The 24,006-nt window shown below is 35.2% G+C and overlaps 2 long non-coding RNA genes across 3 annotated transcripts; both read left to right on the forward strand.

The window, feature by feature from the left end:
• Positions 1-17,308: 17,308 nt before the first annotated feature.
• LOC113308986 lies at positions 17,309-20,883 on the forward strand. The gene is made up of 3 exons (XR_003340251.1): positions 17,309-17,910; positions 18,655-18,796; positions 20,572-20,883. It is a non-coding gene; the product is annotated as an uncharacterized LOC113308986 (long non-coding RNA).
• Positions 20,884-21,296: 413 nt separating this feature from the next.
• On the forward strand, positions 21,297-24,006 carry LOC113308587. Of its 2 annotated transcripts, XR_003339925.1 has the most exons (4): positions 21,297-21,576; positions 22,534-22,637; positions 22,810-22,900; positions 23,821-24,006. It is a non-coding gene; the product is annotated as an uncharacterized LOC113308587 (long non-coding RNA). The 2 variants fall into 2 exon arrangements; XR_003339924.1 differs by lacking the exon at positions 21,297-21,576 and having other exon boundaries at positions 22,407-22,637.

A 24,006-nucleotide genomic window follows, 5' to 3' on the forward strand; every position in this document is an offset into this window, starting at 1 on the left:
TCAGCCCCACGCGATTGCCGCAGAGCAATTGGTGCTGATAACGTGTTAAAATTGGATGTACTTAATAATATCCGGTTGCCAGTGAACCTCATATACTACTGTTTACATAGTTACTAATTATACAAAGAGAATGGAAGAGGGAAGGAAGGGGGTTTATTGATGTTAACTTCGTTACATTTATACGCTTGCTTCTCGGCTATTTATAGCCAGAAGAATTGAGTCGGTAAAATAAAGAATGTTACACGTGTTTTGAAATGCCCAAATGCTTAAGGGCTAAGCATGTTTACTAGATCCTTATCTTGATCGAATGAGGAGGTGAAGTACTCTTCGATAGTATTTTCAGATTCACTAGAGTAGTGAATGGTGGGTCATCCTATCAAAGACGTGTGCAGATAATATGGATTTTATAAATGTCCATCTTTTCCGGTTCATGCCTTTTTTTTTTTTTTTTTCCTGAAGGCACCCGTTCATGCCTTTTTTTTTATATGGAAAGACCTATTCAGGTATTAGAATTATGCCTAGATGGACAACAATAAAGTTGCTAAATAGATAATCTCACTACAAGTATTTACAAACAACAATGTTTGAATCCTTAAAATCTCTCCAATTACATAGTTAAATCAATAATCACTAAATTCTATACAAAAATTATTTTAGTATATAAACAAATCAAAAAGTTTCATCGAAACAACAATTTTAGAATCTAAAGTCGTTTTCTCTTCTCAAAAATTCATCTGAAGTTGATTGGTTTTTTTCTTTCCACCTAAACCATAATGCATTTCATCCTCAATTTTAATAACACGTGCACAATTTCTGGAGTATTTTACCATGTTATAGCAACTAATTTTATATGATGACTATATCTTGAAAGTCGTCGATGACACATTTGGTCTGGTGGGTCGTTACCATGATATGATTCAGGATCATCCTCATCATTTATTATGAACTCAATAATTTTTTGGCTGTAGACGATTTCATAATTGCATCATATTCTTCTTTGGATAGTTCAGAGTATGTTCACGTCCACCATATTTATATAGTGTAAATTAGACATGACATCCAAAGGTGATCGCATCTGAAATCGAGAAGAGATATAACATTTAAAACTAAGCTCTGAGGATCGGCCGATTGTTGAATCAACCCAGTATGAAATATCGGTTTCTAAAATTTGATGAATCTTCTCGGTTTATGATCTTGAATATGCTTTTTAATCTGTTTTTGGATTAAGAGCTTCAAATCTTCTCTATGGCAACCTAAATCTTCCTATTTTTTTTTTTAGTTTCAATTATTTTCTTCAGTTTTTGATTAATTGTTAAGAAAGTGGTTTCGCTACAATTGATATGTCTAAATAATCTCTTTTTTCCTGTTTTGCAGTGCTCAAGTAGTGTTTCAGTGGTGTTTTAAAAAAACAGTGGTGTAGGGGAATTTCAATCTTCCTCTGATTAGTGGTAGATTCACATATGTCATGGATAAATCCAAGTCTTCAATGTATGGTGTTGCTCAATCAACAGTGGCGTTTTTTGTTCTCTTAATGTCCTTATATATGATACGCGAATCAGTAGGATTTGCTATCACTCATCATATAAGATTAATTCAAAACTAGGGTACAAAAAGCGTGAATCAAAATCAACAACGCAGAAGCAGAAGTTTAATGGGTAAACTCGGTAATTCTCCGAAGAAAAAAGCGCAATTACTGGAATTCAAAATTTTGAATTGTCAAATACCTTTTTAGAGTCAATATCCTCTCCGACATTTTTCGGAGAAATATGGGGCGAAGAATCGAGAGAATGGGATAATTTTGGAAGGTGGTTATGCAGCAATGAAAACCCTAAAACTAATTTGGGTTACATAAGGTTTAAGAAGAGGTACTTCTGTTACCACAGTCAATAAAGATTTCAACAAAGAATTCAAAAAAGAGATCATCCTAAGAGGATGGCACAACCCAATAATCTGAAACCAACTGCTCTATCCAGGAGGATGAAGGAAACTAATCTCAACCTTGATCAAATCAGGAGTGCGAGAAGTAGTTTGATTTCGGTGGCAGAAATTGATGAAGCAACTAACAAATGGAGTAATTGTCTTATTGGCAAGATTATCCACAAGGATGAAGTTAAATATGATGATGTTCAAAGGGAGGTGAATATAATATGGAAAAAATATAAGAAAGTTGAATTCAGTATCATGGGTCGTAACCTATTTGTTTTCAAGTTCAAAAAAAATGAGGATATGAATGAAGTGTATAAGAGAATTTCTTGGGTTATCAGCTACATGTTAATTGCGCTCCAAGAATATGATAATTCGGCTCCTTCGGATGACTACAAGTTCACTCACCAAATTTTCTCAGTGATACTTCGTAATTTAGCTTTGGAACACATATATGATGGAATTATCGTGAAGCTAATCCAGGATATTGGTCAAAAGGTTGGGGTTGATGGGAAGAAATGTGTGAAAATCATATGAAGGGTACCTACGGTCAAGGTCTTGGTTGATCTAAGTAAGCCGTTAAAAACATGGGTGTGGATTTTTAATGTTGCTAAACAGAAAGCCTGGGTGAAGTACCATTTTGAGAAACAACCTAAGAAAATATGTCCTCATCGTTATGTGATTGATCATGATAAGGATAAGTGTGAGGAAATTGCGTGGGATATCTTCATATATGGTTTGACAGAGAAAGAATTTGAGGCCTACTGGCAAAACATGCCCATATGGTTGAAGAAATGTTGCAGAAACAAAGAGAGTGGGGTGGAGCAAATGGGACGAATGGAGCATCCACTGGAACGAGTTATGAGAGTGATGACGGGTCTAACCCGAGAAAGAATAAAAGAACAAGAGATGATTCGATAAAAGATAATTATGTTCCGTTGGATGGCAACCAGAAGAAGAATGAATTGACTCAAACTTTCCAGAGTGATAGAGTATATTATATGGACAATTCTGCTGAAACTTATAATGGAGAAGATTTGAATATGACAAATGTGGAAAATGGAAGAATGAGTGAAGGAACCTACCACCCAAACCATACTGAAATACGAATGGGCGCATCAAATCAGGTTTGCAAAAAAATCTCAACCTCCCTAAATCTTATTTGGTTTCAAATTTAATTTTTTGATTTTATTTTCTGTCTTTGGAATTACTGGGTGGATAACAATAGTTGCATGTGTTTGGATTCAAACTTTAGAATTAGGCTTAATTTTAACCTAAGTTTTCAAACCATGAAAATCCTATTCTGGAATGTCCAGGGGTTTGGTAATAAATATACTAGACAACATTTAGGAGAGATGATTAGATCTAATGACCCAGACATTATTTTCATGTGTGAGACCAAAACCATGAATCTGAAAATGGAGAGATCTGCCCATTCTTATAACTATATGAACTATTTTTGTATATTGTATTCTTGTTCGTGAGCATTTTTGTCATAGTACGTGTACCAGGTTATATACCCAGAAGACTAAAACGGTTTCAGGAGTCACATATCTTTTCCAGATTGCACATATGGTATGCATACCATCCTGGTTCAGGAGTCACATATCTTTTCCGGTTTGCATACTAGGTATGCGTACCATTCTTGGTTCACGAGTCAACAGACTTTTTAAAGTGTGCATACCGGGTATGCGGACCAAAAGTCGTTGTTGAACTATAGCTACGTCGGTACGTGTACTGCGGCTCCGGACCTGTAACAGTTGTCCCAGTATGTGAACTGGTATGCATACTATCATGTATCTAGATTTACAATAGTTCTATATCTATCTAATAATCAATTTGAAACATTCCCGAATAACATCAATGACACATATCACTGTTCCAGGCTATTTTCAAATGATTAAATCATGAATCATATTTTAGATCATAAACAATAAATTGTTCTTAACAAATTCATCAAGTATGAACAAATGTTCTTAAGCTTAGTCAACATATCTCGGGAATGATTAATATGATAAACTTGACTCAAAATTTCTGTTATGCATGTAATGTCCTATTTAGTCATGCAACATTGTCTCATAGATAGAAAGGTGAAAATAGGAGGTTCAGTCTTCACTTACCTTTTGTTAATGAAGTTCTCCAAAAACTGCGGTTGATTTTCGCCTTCAAACGGTGGGACGCAGTGATATTTGGTACTCAACTACATACTTTTATCCTAATCTGAGACTTGACTAAATGTAGACTAGAAATCAAGATATAGTTTTGATCAACCAAATTTGACAACAAGTTTGAGATATCAAGACTTGTGAGTTCGACCGAGCAATGCTCTAACACACACACTGTGTTTAGTTGTTAAAAAAACGGGGGTCTAATTACCCAATATTTCGTTTAGTAAATCTGTATGGAAAAACTCCAATATAATTCCAAGAGAATCAACTAGACTGTCAGACTCAATCAATGGAAATATATCCAAGAGTTGTATCTCTGTTTCACAATGTAATCAGCAAATCAAACAGATAGAAATCCGCGAGCCTGGTTATTATGGGAAACAACTTGAACGGTACCAAAGACCAATATTCAAGTGTCAATCAATTTATACCAACAACCAAAGGTTTAATTATCTAATTGATTGAACTACGCACAACCTGTGATATTTCAATTATATAAACAAATATAATACGGAAAAGAAATAACACAGACACCAAAAATTTTGTTAACGAGGAAACCGCAAAGGCAGAAAAACCCCGGGACCTAGTCCATGTTTGAACACCACACTATATTAAGCCGCTACAGACACTAGCCTACCACTAGCCTAACCAATCTCACACTGATCAAGGTACAATCGCGTTCCTTACGCCTCTGAATCCCAGTAGGACTCTGCGCACTTGATTCCCTTAGCTGATCTCACCCACAACTAAGAGTTGCTACAACCCAAAGTCGAAGACTTGATAAACCAATCTGTCTCACCCAGAAAAGTCTATTGAATAGATAAGTCTGTCTCCCACAGAAATACCTATGAGTTTTGATCCGTCTTTTGATAAATCAAGGTGAACATGAACCAATTGATCCACCGGTCTTATATTCCCGAAGAACAGCCTAGTAATATCAATCACCTCACAATATTCTTAATCGTATGGTGGCGAAACAAGATATTATGGAATCACAAACGATGAGACGAAGATGTTTGTGACTACTTTTTATCTTGCATGTCGGAGATTAAATCTCGAGAAAATCTTAGAGAAGATAGTACTCAATACGATAGAAAACAACAAGATCAGAACACGCAACTACAGAGAAAATAGTTGGGTCTGGCTTCACAATCCCAATGAAGTCTTCGAGTCGTTAACCTACAGGGTTTAGGAAAAACCTAAGGTTAAAGGAGAATCGACTCTAGTCGCAACTAGTATCACACAGGAGGTGTGAGGATTAGGTTTCCCGGTTGCTAGAGTTCTCCCTTATATAGTCTTCAAATCAGGGTTTGCAATCAATGCTACCTTGGTGACAAAACATTCAATATTCACCGTTAGATGAAAACCTGATTAGACTCAATCTAATATCTTTCAACGGTTAGATCGAACTTAGCTTGTTGCACACAAATGAAAAGTGACTTCATTTAAATATGAATAACCGTACCTAAACATGTGCACCTTGTTGGCCCAACAATAGTTAACCGAAGTTAGTCATATGAACACTTTCATATCAACCTTATTCATCTTAACCATAACTAGTTCAAATGACTCAAATGATACTAGTTCTAGAGTTGTTCAATTGTTTATATTCTCATATAAGTATACAAGACATAATTGAAGCAAAATCAATTTTGATTCACTCGAATCAATTCATGAACATTATAGCCACGGTTTGCAAAAGCTTGCATTCCTTAATATATAAATGTATTAGTTCGTGAACAAACCGATTTTAGAACATAACTTACTCAAGTATGCAAACGGGTACGCATACCTAAGTGGCTGGACTAAGTTTGGGTTCGCCAATATGCGAACGGGTACGCATACCTCCAAGCTCAGTTGAATGTCTCGGAACTGAACTTACGCCAGTACGCATACGGGTATGCATACTAAGTTCCCAGACTTTCATTAACCAACCACTACGCATATGGGTATGCATACTATGGTTCCCGGACTTGGAATAACATGCAACAGTTTAGCATACAAGTACGCATACTGCGCTATATCCAATCATGGTTAATTGTTCTAAACTCCCATTTCAATCATTGGAACATTCTTAGAAGACGCCAATAGCTATCTCACACAAACTATTAGCTTCAAAGCAATTTTCAAGTGATCGAATGATCAATACGAAACATTCCGAGTCTACATCAAACGACTGTCTCACACAAATCATGTAAGATGTTACCATGCTATTTTCACATGATCATATTTTGACTTTCGTCAAGAATATAAGATGAACTTGGTTAAAGCGAAAGCTTACCAACACATATTTCGAGAAATATGTAGGTGAGTTAAACTCAGCTCGAAATATCAAATGTGTATAATCGAAGTCTATATAGCTATACGACTTTTGTCTCAAATAGGAGATAGAGTAGATAGACTTTTGAGTGATAGATGAGTTCAAGTCTCCACATACCTTTTGTTGATGAAGTTCCACAAGCTTCCCTTAGTAGTTCTTCGTTTTCAATCGATGAACGCCGTGAAGTCTAATGCTCAATTACACTTACTATCCTAATTCGAGACTTAGCTATAAATAGACTAGAAATCAAGACTTATAGTTTTGGGAACTAAACTTGACAAACAAGCTTGAGATAGCAACGCTTGCGAGTTCGACCGAGCAGTGCTCTAACAGTTGTAGCTATTGCAGCTTGACTATCACAGTGTATTAGTATAGTGGGCACATACTTATGCCATCGAGGAATGTCTTATGAAAAGTATATGAACCATATGCCTTTCTCTTATATTTTATCTAAAATAATAAACTTTGAATCCACAGAGAATCATCATATACATGTCTTTTTAGATGATTTCCAAGAAACAACCACTTCTTCTAAAGTGATTAATACATGGGCAGACTCGAATCCTCATATTCAAGTATCTAGTTTCTATCCCAAAACTCTGAAGGAAGGACGCATACCTTTCATAATTTAAAAGAAAATATTACATTATACTTTAACAACCGCAAAAATCTAATAAGATCATTCCAATTCTCATCCTTGGATATCGAGTATCTCAACCTACTAAAACATAGACAATATTTTGTGAAATTAAATTCGTCAAATGCCATTAGCTTTCCTATAACATGTATGTTCGAGGTGAGACTCTCTCGGCACTATTATTCTTTAGAATACAAGTAGGGTCATACAAGAAACAAATATGTTACATCAGACTAATTATATTTTTTAAGCACACGCTCTATATAATGAGATACACTAAGACTATAGTTGTTAGAGTTTCTTTTAATTTCCCTAATATTGCTCTCATTTAACATGATCTTAGTGATTTTATTTATATCCATATTTGTGAATGGTTCAAGCATATCATCATCATATAAGCATAGGGTTACACATACATAATCCAAAAGTGTAGACACACTTGACAGATTCATTAGATTTAAAACAACTAGAAGTTATCACATTTAAATTTAGCATGCCATTGTTTAGGTGCTTGTTTTAAACCATACGAAGATTTAATCAGTTTATATTTTTTTTTTCGCGGCATTTTCAACAAGCCCTCACGGCGTGCCATGTAAACTTTTCCGTCTAATTCATTATTTATAAAAGTTATCTTTACATCCATCTTATGTATCTCTAAATTTTGAATGGAAAAAATCGTAATTAACACCCTAATTGAGCTAATTTTTGTGACATGTGAGTAAGTACCAAAGAAATCTACGCATTCTCTTTCGTATAGCTTTTCGGTACCAATCTAGACTTGTATTTTCCACTATTCCATCTACCTTAAGTTTCCTCTTTAGATAAATCTAAAGCATATAACCTTGCCCGCAGTGGTGCACTTACAAGCTCCCCATGTCTGGTTTTGTTAGATGTAATTTATATTATTGCCTCTTTCCAGAACGAGCCTTTAAATATGGTCATGCCTTTTTTTGTAATTTTGAGGCTCACACTCAACTAATCAGGTATCTTATAAAGGCTGGTCCAAAAGAAGCTTCACTTGTAACCCGTTTATTTTTGTTAAGCCGCATTTGATACGAAGAAATGAATGAAAAGTGTATTTTTTGGAATCAGTATCTAGAGGAGGCAGGGAAAGACTTTTCATGAAATTCCAGAAAATTAAGTTTAAAATGTACTTTAAACCATGTTATTTTTATAAATGAACACACAATTTCGTAAAAATAAAACTTGTAATCAAACGACGAAAAACACGTTAACTCTATAAAAAGATACTAATTCCGTGGAAGTAACATCTATCAAAACCACCCTTAGGTTCATCGTCTATGAAGGCAAAAGTGACTAGTTAAAGAAATATCAAAGGGATCGACACACGGTTAGATTTTAAAGAAAAAGTATTATACAAAAAAAAAGAAGAAAAAATTAGGATCCACCGATCCCACAATTGTGCTTAAAGCCTTAAACCGACATCAAATAAAAACACTGTATCAATGTTGTATTGTTATTTTATATTTAGGAAGAGTGATGGCATTGGCAACCTTAACCAAATAACCTCAGTTAGAACTTAGAAGTTTACATAAGAAAACATATGGATCTGAAAGAAAAAGTCTAATTAGTCTCGTTTCAAGTAATTTTTGTTCGAAAAATTAGTTATAGATGATTCTCCTCTATTTTCTTTTCTTTTCCTTTCCTGTTTTCATTTTTGATAATCAAAAGATACCTCAATCAAATACAAGAATCGCATTATTGCCCATCGTCCTTCAGTAACTAAGGTTTTTCACATCTATGACATCCTATACCTAGTAATCAGCTCAAGAAGAAGCCCAGAAGCCCACTCTGATTTCGCCACATTTTCTTCTCGGCTTTTCAGAAACGTTAATATGGGGTATAAGGGCGTTACACACGTCGCACCTGGGATCACAAGATGAAATACCACATTTATCACATCAGATTATGAGGAAACAAGAGGTTCAGATTCAAAACATCCTTATTTCATAAACAAAAAAAAAAAGAGAGAGAAAAACAATCCTCAATTTCAAAATTGGCGCCCTCTTCGTTCATTCAAACACGTTAAGAAAAAATGATGGGTTGAAAGTGAACCACGTTTCGACTACACGTAGATAAAAGACTCCATCTTAACAACACCTGGTCTCTGCACCGCTGAGCTGTAGTTGCATTTTGTTCGACCACACAGTAACCTCCTGTTCTAGTATAAATCTATTAAAATCCACTTTCTACTTTCCAGGGGTTTGAGTAGGTCCCCTTTGGATCCTTCCGGAACAAGCCTTGGCATTCATTCCCACTAGTTATATGGCACTATCCCCACTGCTTTTTCTAAATTACCATTTCCTCGGCCACTTTCCCATGTCCGACCACACAAACAAACAAACAACAAACACCAACTCTATATATGTAACACCTTTTTTGTTCAACACGTTGCGTTCTTATAAGTACGAGCACAAATCATTTTGTGCTGCTTCATCATTTACTTGGTTGTTCTTTTAGAGTCTAGAGAGAAAAAGAAGAGAGAGAGAGAGAGAGAGAGAGAGAGAGATGGAAGATGCGTATGAGAATGAGATCATGGAATATGAAGGGGAAGAGGGATGGAAGACACCAATAAGAGATGAAAATCAGATCAGGTTGAACTTGAAATGTCCACCGCCACCACCAAAGAAGAATAAACCTATTAACTATGGAGCAAAACCGCCTAAGAATGGTTATTATCAGCCACCTGACCTTGAGCTTCTCTTTGTTACACCACCACTCTCATCATAAATCAACAATCGGAGAAACTAGCTGCTTTGGGCTAGTCCGAGTTACAAACTTAATTAGAAAAGATTATCTATATATACGTTTGTATATAGATCATCAGATTACAGGCTTTTTGAATACTAGTAGTAGTACTTCTGTTAGGTGAAATTATTTATTATGTAATATGTTTTTTATATTTTTGTTGAATGAACCGGTGAAAAGTGATAACTTACAAGGACTAATGAACATGTCTTCTTTCATTTTTTGTTTAATTTTTGGTGTTTATTCTTAAATTTAAACTTCGGTTTTGGGATTTAATTAAGAGATTGGTTTTGGTCATACTGTGTGGTATGAACTGGACTTGGACATGCTCTTATTTTCGGTATGACTGTTATGATCTTCATGATGTTATAAGAACAAGTACAGGAATAAAATCAAAGAAATGCAGGGCTCGTGAGTTCAGAAAGTACTACTGTTAGTTGTGTTGACTTGATTTGTTGTTGAATTTACTAAAATTAGTTTATACAGTTTGTACCAGCAAGTAACAACCGGGTCCAGATCGTCTGTGCCACTGTTTGGGTGTGCCCTATGTGCCACACCAATAGAAACACGGTATTTTCTCTTGGATTTGTAATATCTTCTTTAACTAATTAATTATCTTTCCTAATCGATTAGTGTTGTATAAATAGAAAATCTATTTAGTTAGTCATGGTTAATGAGAGGAATGATGTGTTGTATAAATAGAAAATCTATTTAGTTAGTCATGGTTAATGAGAGGAATGATGTGGCGTGTTTCTATTGGTATGGCACATAGGGCACACACAAGCAGTGGCACAGACGATCTCGACCCGTAACAACCAACAAAGATTCTCACCAAAAATAGCAACATACACCAGTCAATATACACCAGTCAATAGTCAAACCATCTCCAAGTCAAATTACTCATCTCATTGGCTTTCCATGAAAATCTACCAGCCCATAGATAATACTAAACCGTTGGCAAGGTAGGTTGTCCGTCGAGGACCTCGAGGTGGCGAGATGATAAGCTTATGAGATTGCTAGATACAGTGCCGTCTCTAACATTTTAGGGGTTCGGGGATACAGTGCCGTCTCTAACATTTTAGGGGTTCGGGGATACAGTGCCGTTCGAGGCGAACATTCCGAAAAGGGCCTTGTTATATACATGAAAAACATAAATGATAAATGAAAAAATTGATAAACATAAATGATAAATGAAAAAAATTGACGATGAATTGAGCAATCCATTAATGCCCCAACACAGGGTAAGCATTCATCATGACATCAATGAATTTTACTTGTTGTCTTTTAAAGATTGAACACGTAGCATTACTTGTTGTCTTTTAAAGATTGAACACGTAACAGTAATATGTTTATGTGGCCACGAGGGGATGACGATGTAATGTACGCTTTTATGCAACACTTGAATCAAACATCAGTGGCTGAAAACCACGCTCAAATGGATCAGAAAGCAGTTACAAAATTGGACCCATGTCTAGGTTTCAAAAATACTTAATTGTACATTTGAGGCCGAACTCTCGTCAGTTCCATACTGACCATAAACTCTAATTAGAAAACCAAAAAAGTGTCAAACAAAATTCAATCAAAATGATCAATCAGAATTCTAGCCAACCAATACAAAATTTGAAGGGATTAAAATTTGATCAAAAGGGTTGTACACAATACATGCATATCATCCTTTTTCCTTTTTTTTTTTTGTGTGTGGAAATTACGTGCATTTCAGACCAACTAACTTTAGGAGTTCGATCAGATACACAATACAGTTCTATACTGACCATAAACTCTAATTACGTGCATTTCAAACCAACTAACTTTGGGAGTTAGTAACCCTTACATCGGTAAGAGTAGAGCCATCTAATGTCAGGGGATTAACTGCCACCCTAACATTTGATTTATCTACTTCTAGTGCATTGATAATACAAAAATGTGGATTCTTCCTCCAAATGAGGATATCCCTAAAAGACTTGGCTTGCTTTGCCAAAATATCTGCCACATTGTTTGCAGTTTTATGAACAAAATGAAATCCCAAAAAATTATGACATAAATTAAACGTTCTTTTGACTTCATCCAAAATAGATTGATTCTGCCATCCAATTGAGAAGCTTTCCCATTCAAGTAGTCAAATATATAGGTTCTTGCAGTCACCCTCCACTGTGAAATCTGGCAGTCCTTCTTCCACTGCCCATTGCGCTCCTTGAAGTAATCCTAAGGCTTCCGCTTCTTCAGGGGTAGTTGCTGAGATTGGTCCTGCCTTGGCAAGTGCAAACTCTCCTGCATCATTCCTAAAAATTAAAGAAAAACCTGCAGGCAAGTTCAAGGAAATCCAAGCTGCATCTATATTGAGTTTAGACTGAGACTCCTAGGTAGATTCCATTTATGTAAGTTATTTTCATCCAAAGGTGAACTTCTAGATGGGATATTGTCCTTATACCAAAAGTCAAGGAATCTTTGTATTTCTAAACTTGTTTGTGTACTAGATTGTTGTTTTTTTTCTTTTCAAAAGCTCTATTGCATCTTTCTTTCCAAATAAACCAAGCCTTTGTCAGCATGATTTCTATAGGAAGTTTAGGGTTTTTATTCCTCATCCCTTCCTGCAAAATATTTAAAAAAGATGTTGTACTATTAAAGTTCAAAGTAACAGGAGATAGCTCTTGAACCCATACTGTGTTTGCATAAGGACATGAAATAAATAGGTGTTCTACAGACTCAACAGCATTACATCCAAAAGAGCAGTTGGGTTGGATGTCGTCCATAAACTTTAGACAATTTCAAATTTGTTGAAAGAGCTCCTTGTAAACACTTCCAAGCAAAGATTTTAATTCTTTGTGACACATTAAGATTCCATAAGCTATTCCAGAAAGAGTCTGGCTACCACAAATTGTAGTGGTTCACAGTTCTCTCAGTTAACTTGGTGTTGAATAAATACCAGATTTAGTAAGAAGCCATCTAAGGGTTTCAGGTTTATCTTTTGCTATTTTAGTGTTAATAATCTTCTTAGTTATTGGCTCAGGAAATAAATCAAAAATTAAAGTAGAGTTCCACTTCTTCGTGATTTGATCAATCAGATCCTTCACAAGTGTTAAGTGAGAGTTAGTAGTGTTTCTAAGACTATTAAGGTTGTGTTCCAATGCAGCAATCCATCTGTCATCCCAAATATTGGTACTATGCCCATCTCCTATTTCCCAGATACTATTTTGTTCCACCAAATGTATACCCTTACTTATACATTTCCAAATCCAAGAACTTGTAGTTGGGGTTTTGGCTTTGAAAACAGAGTTATTTCTGAAGTATCTAGGCTTTAGTTGAGTAGCCCATAGAGCAGTAGGCTCAGTTAGGAGTCTCCAAGCCAACTTAGTTATCATAGCTAAGTTAAAAAAAAATGAGCATTTTTAAACCCTAGTCCTCCCTTGCTTTTTGGCTTGCAAAGACAGGAATAAGATACAGGGTAATAACCCTTGTAATATGTTTCCTTCCCCCACCAAAAATCTCTTTATAGAGAGTCAATATTTTTTGTGATTTTCTTTGGTAGAATGAAGCAGCTCATTTGAAAGCTGGCCATACTAGCCAAAGTAGACTTATTGAGTATCGAGTTTACTGGTTTGGGCTAAAACTTTTCCCATCCATCCTTGAATTTTATGTTCCATTTTTTCCACTAATCCTTCAAAGAGCTTAATTTTGGCCTTACTAATAAAAAGAGGGGTTCCTAAGTAGGTATCCTGAGGGTTAATTTTCTTAATTTTTAAAATTTTACTAATCATTCTCTGATGTTTGGGTTGATCTTTCTTACTAAAAAAGATTCCATATTTCTCAAAGTTAATGACCTGTCCCGAGGCTTTTTCAAATGAATCAATAAGAGCAAGGATATTATGACATTCTCTAAAACCAGCTCTAATAAAAAGAAGGTAATCATCAGCAAAAAGGAGATGTGAAATTGGACTATTCTTAGGTGTAATTTTGATTCCATTATTAAGTTTATCCTCTTCACTAGATAGAAGAAGTCTAGAAAAGATTTTCATGCAAATAATGAACAAGTAAGGAGAAAGAGGGTCTCCTTGCCTCAGGCCTCTGGTGGGTTTAAAGTAATTACCAGGACTACCATTAAGTAAGACAACAATATAGGAGGTTGAGATACATTGGTGGATAAGGTTGCAAAAATTATTATCAAAACCAAAAGCTTTCATGGCAGAAATTAAAAAGTCCCAATCTACTCTATCAAAAGCCTTTGACATATCAATCTTGATGCCCATCCCATCATGTTTCACTTTCTTTTTCTTAAAGCAGTGAATTATCTCTTGAGCAATTATAATATTGTCAGAGATTTGCCTTTTAGAAAGGAAAGCTGTCTGGAATGGGGAGATGCTATTGTTAAGAAGAGGCTTTATCCTAGTTGATAAGATTTTTGCTATGATTTTGTATATGGTGTTACATAATCCAATTGGCCTAAAACCACTAGGATCAGTGGGGGTGTCTACTCTTAGGAATGAGGAATAAGAAGGTTTTATTAAAATCAGGGTGCAACTCACCTGATTCAAAAAAATGTTGAATGGAAGCAACTACTTGTTCTCCAACAGTTTCCCAATTTAGTTTAAAGAAGCTGGCATGGAATCCATCAGGCCCTGGTGATTTATTTGGTTTTAGCTTTTTAACAACTGACCAGATTTCATCAGGAGATGGAATAGAGCTAAGAGATAGATTCTCAGCAGAGGAAATGCAAGGCAAAATGTTTTGGAAAAGAAAAGGGTTAGGAGGAAGGGGAGGAGAAGGAGCAGAAAAAAGGTTAAGGAAGAAATCAAAGAGATATTTTTGCATTTCCTCTCTATTAAAAGTTAATGTATCATCACATCGTTTTAAACATTCAATATGGTTCCATTTTCTTCTTTTCATAGTTTTAGTATGAAAGAATTTTGTGTTTTTTTCTCCTAAGTTAACTAAGTTGTCTCTAGATTGTTGTTTTGCTAGGGCTTCTTGTGTTGCATACAGACTTTCTAGCTGAATAAGTTTATCCTTAATTTTTTCTTCCTTTCTATGCACAAAACTGGAGTTGGTTAGATTGGTAATTTGGGACAGAGTTTGCTTAATATGTTTTGAGGGAAGACCAAAGATATTATTCCTCCAATGATCTAAGTTAATTTGTAATGACCGAAGGTTTAAAATTAGGGAATTAGTAGGATTGTGTCTAATGATATGATCCCGAGAATCTTTTATAGTTTGCACACAAGAACTCTCCCTTTGCCAAGTATCATAGAAAATAAATGTATCAGAGTTTTTACTACTAGAAGTATCTAGGTTTAATGCTACAGGGCAGTGGTCTGAGCCAGCAGCCACTAGATGAGTAAGTTTTGCATTAGGAAACTTAGTGCTCCATTCCAAATTAGCTACAGCTCTATCTAGCCTCTCTTGTATATTAGCTTCTTTTTCTCTATGATTATTCCAGGTAAATGCATAACCTTTAAAACCTAAGTCTAACAGACCAACATTTGAAAGAACATTATGGTATAATTCACGATCAGAAAATTTAAATGGTAACCCTCCTACTTTGTCCTCATGACTGAATATCATATTCAGGTCTCCTAAAAGGATCCATGGCATAGAGGTTTTTGTCAATTTGTTCAGAGATGTCAGTTAAAAAATTCCAAGCTTCTTTTCTAATGTGGGGGTAAGGGTTACCATAAAAACATGTTAGCAACCACTTTTCTGAAGCAGGATTAGTTTGTACTAGAATGTTGATCATGTTTAAGTTCCATTGAACAATTTCAAAGTAAAATCCGTCAACCCATGCTAATGCTAGTCCTCCAGCAAGCCCTTTAGGATCAACAATATGAGTATTAGGATATTCTTTAAGCATTTTTTTGACTAAGGATATCTTGGTTTTTTTTTTCTGAAAGAAACAAAATTTCTGGTTTGTCACTAGTTATCAATTGGTTAAGATGGTTTTGGGTAAAGGGGTTACCACCCCCTTGAAGGTTCCAAGCTATGATTTTCATATTTAACAGCTTCTAATTAGAATTAGTAATTGGCAAGCATGCAGAGCAAGGTTTTAGACAAAGGCACTCAGTTTCTAAACAAATAAAGCAGTCAAACAGGCAAGCAATAATTAAAGCAGAAAGCAGACAAGCAGTGTAATTTAATCAGAGCAAATTAAAGAGGAAAAATTAGGTTTTTAAAGGTACCTGAATTTTGACCATTTGCACAGATGGGGATTCAAGAAGGAAGGGAATTGGTGAATGGGTATCTGTAGCTTTATTCGATTCTTTGAAATTAGAACCATATTGATCAATAGGAAGCAGATTATCTAAATCTGAAACCAAGATTCTTAGGCCTTCAGAAGATGAAGATGATTGAAAATCTGGAATTGATAACTTGAATGCAGATTTAGGATGAGAAATAGATGATGCAGGTGATGTATGCAATGCATTTTTAACATGTTGAACTAAACTATCATGAGAAGCAAAGATTGAATTAGCAGTTGATTCAGCAGAGATTGGGGATGAAAGGTTCTCTAAGGCATCTTCAAAAGGAGAAGAAGAAAATGATAATCTCCCATTCACTAATAGTGGTTCCGTCTCAGTATTAGGATTAGTTTGAACCGGTTCCAACTCCCTTTCTTGTTCCATAACATTATCAATTGGAACTATTGAGCTTAGAACCCTTCTAGTTTCCGAGATACCAGACTCACCCGATTCAGAACCCTCACCATGGATCGGTATAAAATTTTCTGGCAGATTAAACGGGTAAGTTCTTTTTCCTAGGATAATATTAGAAGCTTCCGGCATATCTTCATGTTTAACTTCGCTTTTTGTTTGTTTTTCTTTCTTATTCGGAGGGAACAACTCAATTGTAAGAGAACAAACTCTAAAGTTTGCGCCCTAGCAGAGACGAGTTGCCGGTTGCGCTTCCTCTTTTGTTCATCAAGTTATATTTGTTCCTAGGTTAAAGATTTGCTAGTCGCGCTTCTTCTGTTCTTCAAGTTACATATGTTATTAGGTTAAGGATGAGCACACATACATATATAGGTGGTGGGAAAAAAAATTGGCCCCTCTGATTTTTGGGCCTAGGGCGGTCGACCCTTAGGCCCTATGTCAAAGACGGCCCTGGCTAGATAGTTAAAATCATTAAGGTGTACGTGCAAATGAATGCACATGAGAAGACGTGCATTATCTCATTGCAGCTATCTTATCTTATCTTTTATATATATATATATCTTACTAATATAAAGAAAAGAGGTATTTTTGGTGAAGTCTTCCTTTTTGGTGAAGTTTTTTTTTATAATTACTAATATAGCCTTGGATTATAAACTCTGGAAACTAAAAAGACAAGCTATCTTATACTAATATAAAGAAAAGAGATATTTTTGGTGAAGCCTTCCTTTTTGGTGAAGCTTTTTTATAATTACTAATATAACCTTGGATTATAAACTCTGAAAACTAAAAAGACAAGCTATGGAAGATAAATAATACAGGAGGGCAAGGGGCGAATCCATAACCATAACACGTTATGAAATGGTCCGAGGTTCGATTTCGAGTAACCTCATTTTGGTGACACTTTTTCTTTTTTTCCTATTTTTCTTCTTCTAGCGAACTCTTCTTCCTCCTCACCTTTCATACGAATGTCTCTTCTAGCTCATATTCTGCAACTAATTCTCTATCCTTCAACACTGTGAAGAGATCATCTTCTGCAAGTAACTCTCCATCCTTTAACAGAATTCCCTGTTCTTATACGTATATAACAGGGTTTGAAGTGAGAAGAGATAATCAGAGAAATTGGAAAAATTAGGGTTACTGTGTTGAAATTTAAGAAATTAGAAATCGAGATAAATAAACAGGGAATTAATAAAGTTAGATAAAGTGATGAATTTTTGTTTCTATTGGTTTGAAGGGGATTTGTGTTATCTCAATTCTACAAATTAGGGTTTTGGAAATTAAGTGAGAATTGAATTAGGGTTCTTCTGTGAATCAAGGATACTGATGAAGATTACTGGGTATTAGTTGAATTGACCTGTTGGGTGTTGATAGTCTTGAGATGATTTGTTGAGCCGAGTCAAATAAAGAAGAAGTTGAATTCAATTTGATCGAGAGAAAAGAGAAAACTATTTTGAGGTAATGAATTCTTCTCAATTAACTTAACATAATTAAGGCTAATAGATTCTAACCGGCAAGTGATGCTTTTTGCTTTTGATCCTTTTTCCCATTAACTTCTTTAAACTCAATGTGAACTTTGGTTTATAGGCATACTTCTGGTGAATGAACTTTAGTGTGTTATCTTATTTACTAAAATCTCTCCGTTCTCTTATCATATAAGTATATCTTACTGCAATGTTTGCAGATGGGTGATGCTTTAGAGTTTTCAGAAAAAGAGATGTTTGTAGGCTAATAGCATAATTAAGACTATTAGGTTTAATTAATGAATTCTTCTTCATAATTATTATGTTTCACTGCTGAATGATGTGATTGTCAATGAAACTGAGATTTAGAATGAGTATGGGATGGAGTTGGATCTGTAAGAGCATAAATTGCCTGAATTCATAGGTGGATCAATCAAATTTTCTCTTAATTTTGTTTTGTTGATCTAAAATTACTGAAAACAACAGAATTCACCATGTTTTTATATGTATAACAATGTTCTTTACTTTGTGGGTTTGAAGTATTAGTGTTGAACATTATTGCGTACAGATTGGTTGGTTTGAATTTTCCTTCCTTCTTTGTTGTTTACTCATTTTGCTTGCTCTTTGAATCTGTATTTGAGAGTTTTAGAAAAGTAGATAAAAGAAGATTGAACGGAATGATTTGATTTAGTTTCTTTTTAGCAGCTAGAATGATACTCCGTATGTTTTCATATTGCAGTTTTTTCAAGGGGATCCAACAAAGCCTCGAGAAAAACAGATAGCCTGGAAGTTTGAGAATTGTTAATGCTTCAGTAAAGTGCAACCAGATTTGGAGTTTTGAACTGTCAAACATCTGATGGATAAAATTTTCAAGAATTACAGTAAGTTAAACTTTCTGAACAAGGATTATAAACTGAATCCCTCATATCAGGGACTGGATTCAATATGCTTACTATTTCATTTTACTGTACTTCTTAGGTTCAATGCTCACCTGCAACCTTTTGCAATTTTTGAAAAGTTCTTATGCACCGCATTGTCTAATTATTACAGAAAATGTTCAACTTAATTTCAATTTTTATTTTCCTCTTGAATATGCTTAAAATTGTTGCTCAACTATTGAGAATTTGAGACCCATAACTCAACCATCACGTCCCATATACAACTATTGAGTTAACACTGGATGGAGAAACTATTTCTGCCAATGCCAGAGTTCTCTCTATGATGTGAAATTTTGATCTAGCCTGGAGATGTCCCTGCAATAATATAAAGCATGAAACATATGAGGTTGTACATTTGATATTCCTGTGAACTTTAACACTTTGCACCTATATATGTTTGATCATGGTTGTTCCAGGTCTGCAACTACTTTAGTCGGCAATTTTTATGTTTTGTTTCCATGTTCTAATTTTATTCATCAATGTAGTTTTTTTTCTCTCTCCATGTTTGCATTTGTTCTGTGATGTATACACTCCATGTTTGCAGTAGTTAGGTGATTTATATTCACCGGAACTTCATATGTTATTCCCTTTTCGATTTCTATAATCTGTTACTCGGCCCAACACACCTCCTTGAGATTTATGACGTTTCAATGTTTTGAAGGGTAAGCGCTTTCGCCTGCAACCACTATTACAACTGAATACGTATGAGTATAAAAATGAAACACATAAGAAGCCAGGCTTAATATGATTGAAACACATAAGGAATCAGTATTTATTTTTAATGCTTGAAAATAATAAAATGAAAGGCAAACCACAGCTAATAATAAGCACCACTTATCGTGTCATCTGTCACATGTATTTGTTTTTGGTTATCATGTATCGTTTATTGTATAGTGTTTGTGCAAGTTCCAATAAGCTGTCAGTTACTTGATTATCGTGCGTTTTGGATATTTAGCATCAACCTTAAGCAAGATGATTATGGGATCTTTAGGTTTCTAGCTTCCTGTGACGATTGACGAGGTTCTCCATGACTCCCTCTTACCTTATATGGTTATTTAACCTTTGGGACTTGGGTCCTGTTAAAGTGACCACCAGGACCTTGATAAGTTATTGTTTGCTAAGTATGTCTTTGGGAATGCTTATCATCCCTGTTAAATCCAATGAACAAGTAAAAACATATGTCAGATAATAGGTAAGTACAGGTTAGTTTGAGTCTTATAGATCCTTGGATTAGCTACCGTTTGTCATGGGCGCATGAGTCAATGACTGGAATTATCAGCCAATTCTGAATCATTCATTTATGCTTATCTGTGCATCATATGGAAGGTTTTCTACTCCTGTGTGTTGTTGATTAGTAGGCAGATTTGCACTCCATACCCTAACTTATTATGCCCAAACTTCGGTTCTGTTACACTTTATTAGTTACATAGCTTGACAAACAACTTAAATTAATGGATTGGATTGACATTTTCTTTGCTTAGATTAGTAGATTGCTAAAGTTGATATTTATGAATGCATGGAATTCCATTGGCAGTATACTCTGAGAAGTTTAAGGTAAATAACATAATTAATAGTCCAGACAATCCAAGATTAGTTAATTATATTTTTCCTTCAATTTTGGTTTGATGGTATGATTATTCAGCAGTGCTCGGATTTCCTTTTACTGATATACATGTGACACAACCTTGCCAATAACTCATTCTTCCTTTTCTTTACAGTTGCCCATCAATCAATACTCGGGATTCTAACTGGAAGCGAGGAAGGTATACTTGGAATATAATTTCTGGGACTGGGAGGTCTGTAAGGGAATGCAACTGAAAAGATTTTCTTGGTGAGACCAACTTGCTGCTCATGATTTTAATGAGAAAACGTTCTAGGCCAAGGGGTTTAGGAAGGTATATAAAGGAGTCTGTGGAGATAATTGATGATTATTGTACATGTATTCTGTTTGATCGTTGTTTTTTTAGGATGTATGTGTATAGTTAAGATGTTCTTCAATGAATGAACGGCAGACATTGATCGTTGACTGAGTGTTGATTTTGACCGTTAATTACTGCACGAAGACAACAAAATTACGAAACGGATGTACCGGCAGGCGCATCGCGCACGCGTGCTATACTAGTACTAATACAAAGAAAAGAGCTATTTTTGGTGAAGCCTTCCTTTTAGTGAAGCTTTTTTTCTAAATCCCGATATAGCCTTGGATTATAATCTCTGAAAATTAAAATGACAAACTTCCGAGAGTATGAAGGGTTAAACTTCCGAGAGTACCAAGGGTTAATCTGTCATTGGCGCCTTAATGCTCTTTGGAGAAGCTAGGTTCGAATCCTGCTGAGAACATTTTTCTCGACTTCATTTTCCGACGTTTCTCTCTGCTAGAAACCCTTCCCATTTTTTTCTCGATTTCATTCTTCTCGATTGAAATCACTTCCTGCTTCTTTGTTCTTGATTTTAATCATCATCAATTCCCAACAGTAACATGAATCGATTGAATTAATTCCAGATTGTTTCACAGAAATCTCACAACAAATACCCCAGAAGTTCAAATCAAACCCAAAATTTTGAGAGCGTTTGAGAAATGGGGTGAACTGATTGAATTAACTTACTTCTTCGATTACAGAAAAGTTGGAAATCTCAATTTGGGTTAGAGCTTCCCATTTCAGTTAGGGTTTCCCAAGCTTTTCTCAAAGGCTTCAGGATGCTCATAGTCTTCTGCTAAATTGGTTAGTAAATTAGTTTCCATTTCTCTTCCTTAACATACTATCAATTCAATTTCATAAATTGGTTTCAATTTCTCTTCCTTAACATCAGTTCAAATTTGATTCCCTAATCAAATTAATTTACTTTTAAGTGTTTGTAAAAATGTCAACCACCTGTATAAAGACCAATTTTCTCTCTATGGTTTCTCCCAGTACTCAGGATCTCTCCCCATTGCCCATGTGTTTATAAGGATCATTGTTTTAGATTTTAATTTGTACATGTTCACCTTACTGTTTTCGGTATTTGGTTCCCGAATCAGTATATAATATATATATATATAGACTTCTGTTCACGTGACATAAAATATACATCCCTTGAAAGATGTCCATACTTACTGTTATAGTTCCCTTGATATGACCTTTGGTGAAACCAAATGATCTAAACTGCTCCTTTTCTAATTTTAGCAAAGCATCTATAAGATCTATCAAGAGATAATTGTAAATCTTGCTTACAAAATATGATTAGTAGGATTCCAAGTTTTACTATTGGAATCAGAAGCGGACATATATTTACTCAAAGTTGTTTTACAAGGTACGCTGATCATTTATTTTAGGAATTAGTACCACCACTAAGGGTGCACAGGAATCGAGCCGGACCGACGGACCGTCCCGGTACCGGTGGAACCGTACCTGGTTTTGTACCGAACCGAGGAACGGGGTACAGGTACCGGTCCTAAAAATAGGAACCGAGGCTAGGGAGGTACAGGTACACGGCCCTGGCCTAGTCCCGTACCGTCCGGACCGAAAGTACCGACGATTTCTAACCATTAGATTTAGGGGTACTGAACTAATAATAGCCGTTAGATTAGGGGTGGTATATATAGAACCTAACGCTAGGGTTTTTCATTTTCGTTTTTTCCGTCTTCTCTCTGAGAAAGAGAACTGAGAAGAACTCTGCCTCTGATTCTCTGAACTCCATAGATTAGTCTCCAATTCTCCATTAAATCATTAATCTCCAACAACGAACAACACCAGTTACTCCACCTCTCGATCCAGAAGAAGAATGAGAAAAGTCAGTGATTTGTGTAAGTTTTTTTATTTTTTTTGCTTTTTTTTTCTCCAATTTTTAATCAATTTCTATTAGTTATTGTGTTTAAATCGTTTGATTTGGACTATGGGTTCCTTGATTTTTTAAATTTGAGCTTTATTTGACTTTTGATTAATTTAATTTAGGGTTTCAAACTTTTAATTTCACAGGGTAAGTTATCACTCACGCCAGGGAGAAGACGAAGGGAAAGGATTCAAGGAAGAAGGAACCATCCAACTTCAACCAAGGAAACCCATTAAGGTACTTTTTATTTCTTCCTTTTTATAATTTTTTCAATTAATACTGTTTGAGACCGAGTGTTCTTTAAGATCTTTTGAGCTAACCAATTTTTTTGTTTTGAGTTTTTAATTTTTGAGTTTTTAATTAAATAGTTTTTAATTAATACTGTTTGAGTTGTCATTTGCCAATAATTTCCACACTTAGTAACCTATACTTCTCAAATTGGCATAGAGAACCTAGCTATAGGCTCTTAACAGCAAGAACTATCTAATTTCTTTTTTGTTTAAAACAATTCTATACAAGTATGAAGAAGCTCATGCATTTGTTTCTGTACCCATCTTCCATCTCATCCTCACATGGCTTTAGTCTTAAGAGCTGGGAAATGTGTGTGTATTTGTACTATGTATACTTTTATTCTTTTTTGTAATTTTTTTCACAGTAGTTTAGTTGTATAGAGCATGTCCTTCCCTGGTTCAATTTCATTAAACTAATCTTCCTCATTGTCTTTTAATGGGTTTTGCCGTGCAGTGATGACTGTACTCTATAAGCTATATTTAAAGTTGCTTATTGTTGTTTCATTGATGGAACATGACAGCCGGTAGTTATTGTAAGCAGTTAAGCGGGTAGCTTCATTCCATAGGCTAAAATGTAGCAAACAAGCAGAGTATATTTAGGGTTAGTGGAGGATCATGTCTTTCCTAATCCAGGGGATAAATGACACTTTAGTGAAAACAACACATATTTTATGCTACTAAGAGTTATACATGATATTCATTTTTCAAGTAATGTCGTGTTTGTTGTCTGTCTTTAACGCTGTAGCTATCTTTTTTTGTTTATTTTTTTTCTTAGGAACAACTTTAGTCTCATGCCTCTAGCTGAGGACGTTCTAGCTTGTATTATGTACTTACGTTTATGTTTATTTGTGATTTGTCTGTGATCAGTCATGGATGCATCAAGTCTAGCTTGTGGAACAGCTACTCCTATACCTACTTCAGCTGCTACACCTACGTCTGCTACATATACATTTGTTGGATCCTCTATCCAACCAACTTACTATCTGATGCAGCATCTTGATACCTTTCCTAATTTTGGTCTTTTTAGATTTCCTTTTTCTTTTATAATTCCTT

This window comes from Papaver somniferum, chromosome 9 (assembly GCF_003573695.1).
Source record: "Papaver somniferum cultivar HN1 chromosome 9, ASM357369v1, whole genome shotgun sequence".
Classification (NCBI taxonomy): domain Eukaryota; kingdom Viridiplantae; phylum Streptophyta; class Magnoliopsida; order Ranunculales; family Papaveraceae; genus Papaver; species Papaver somniferum.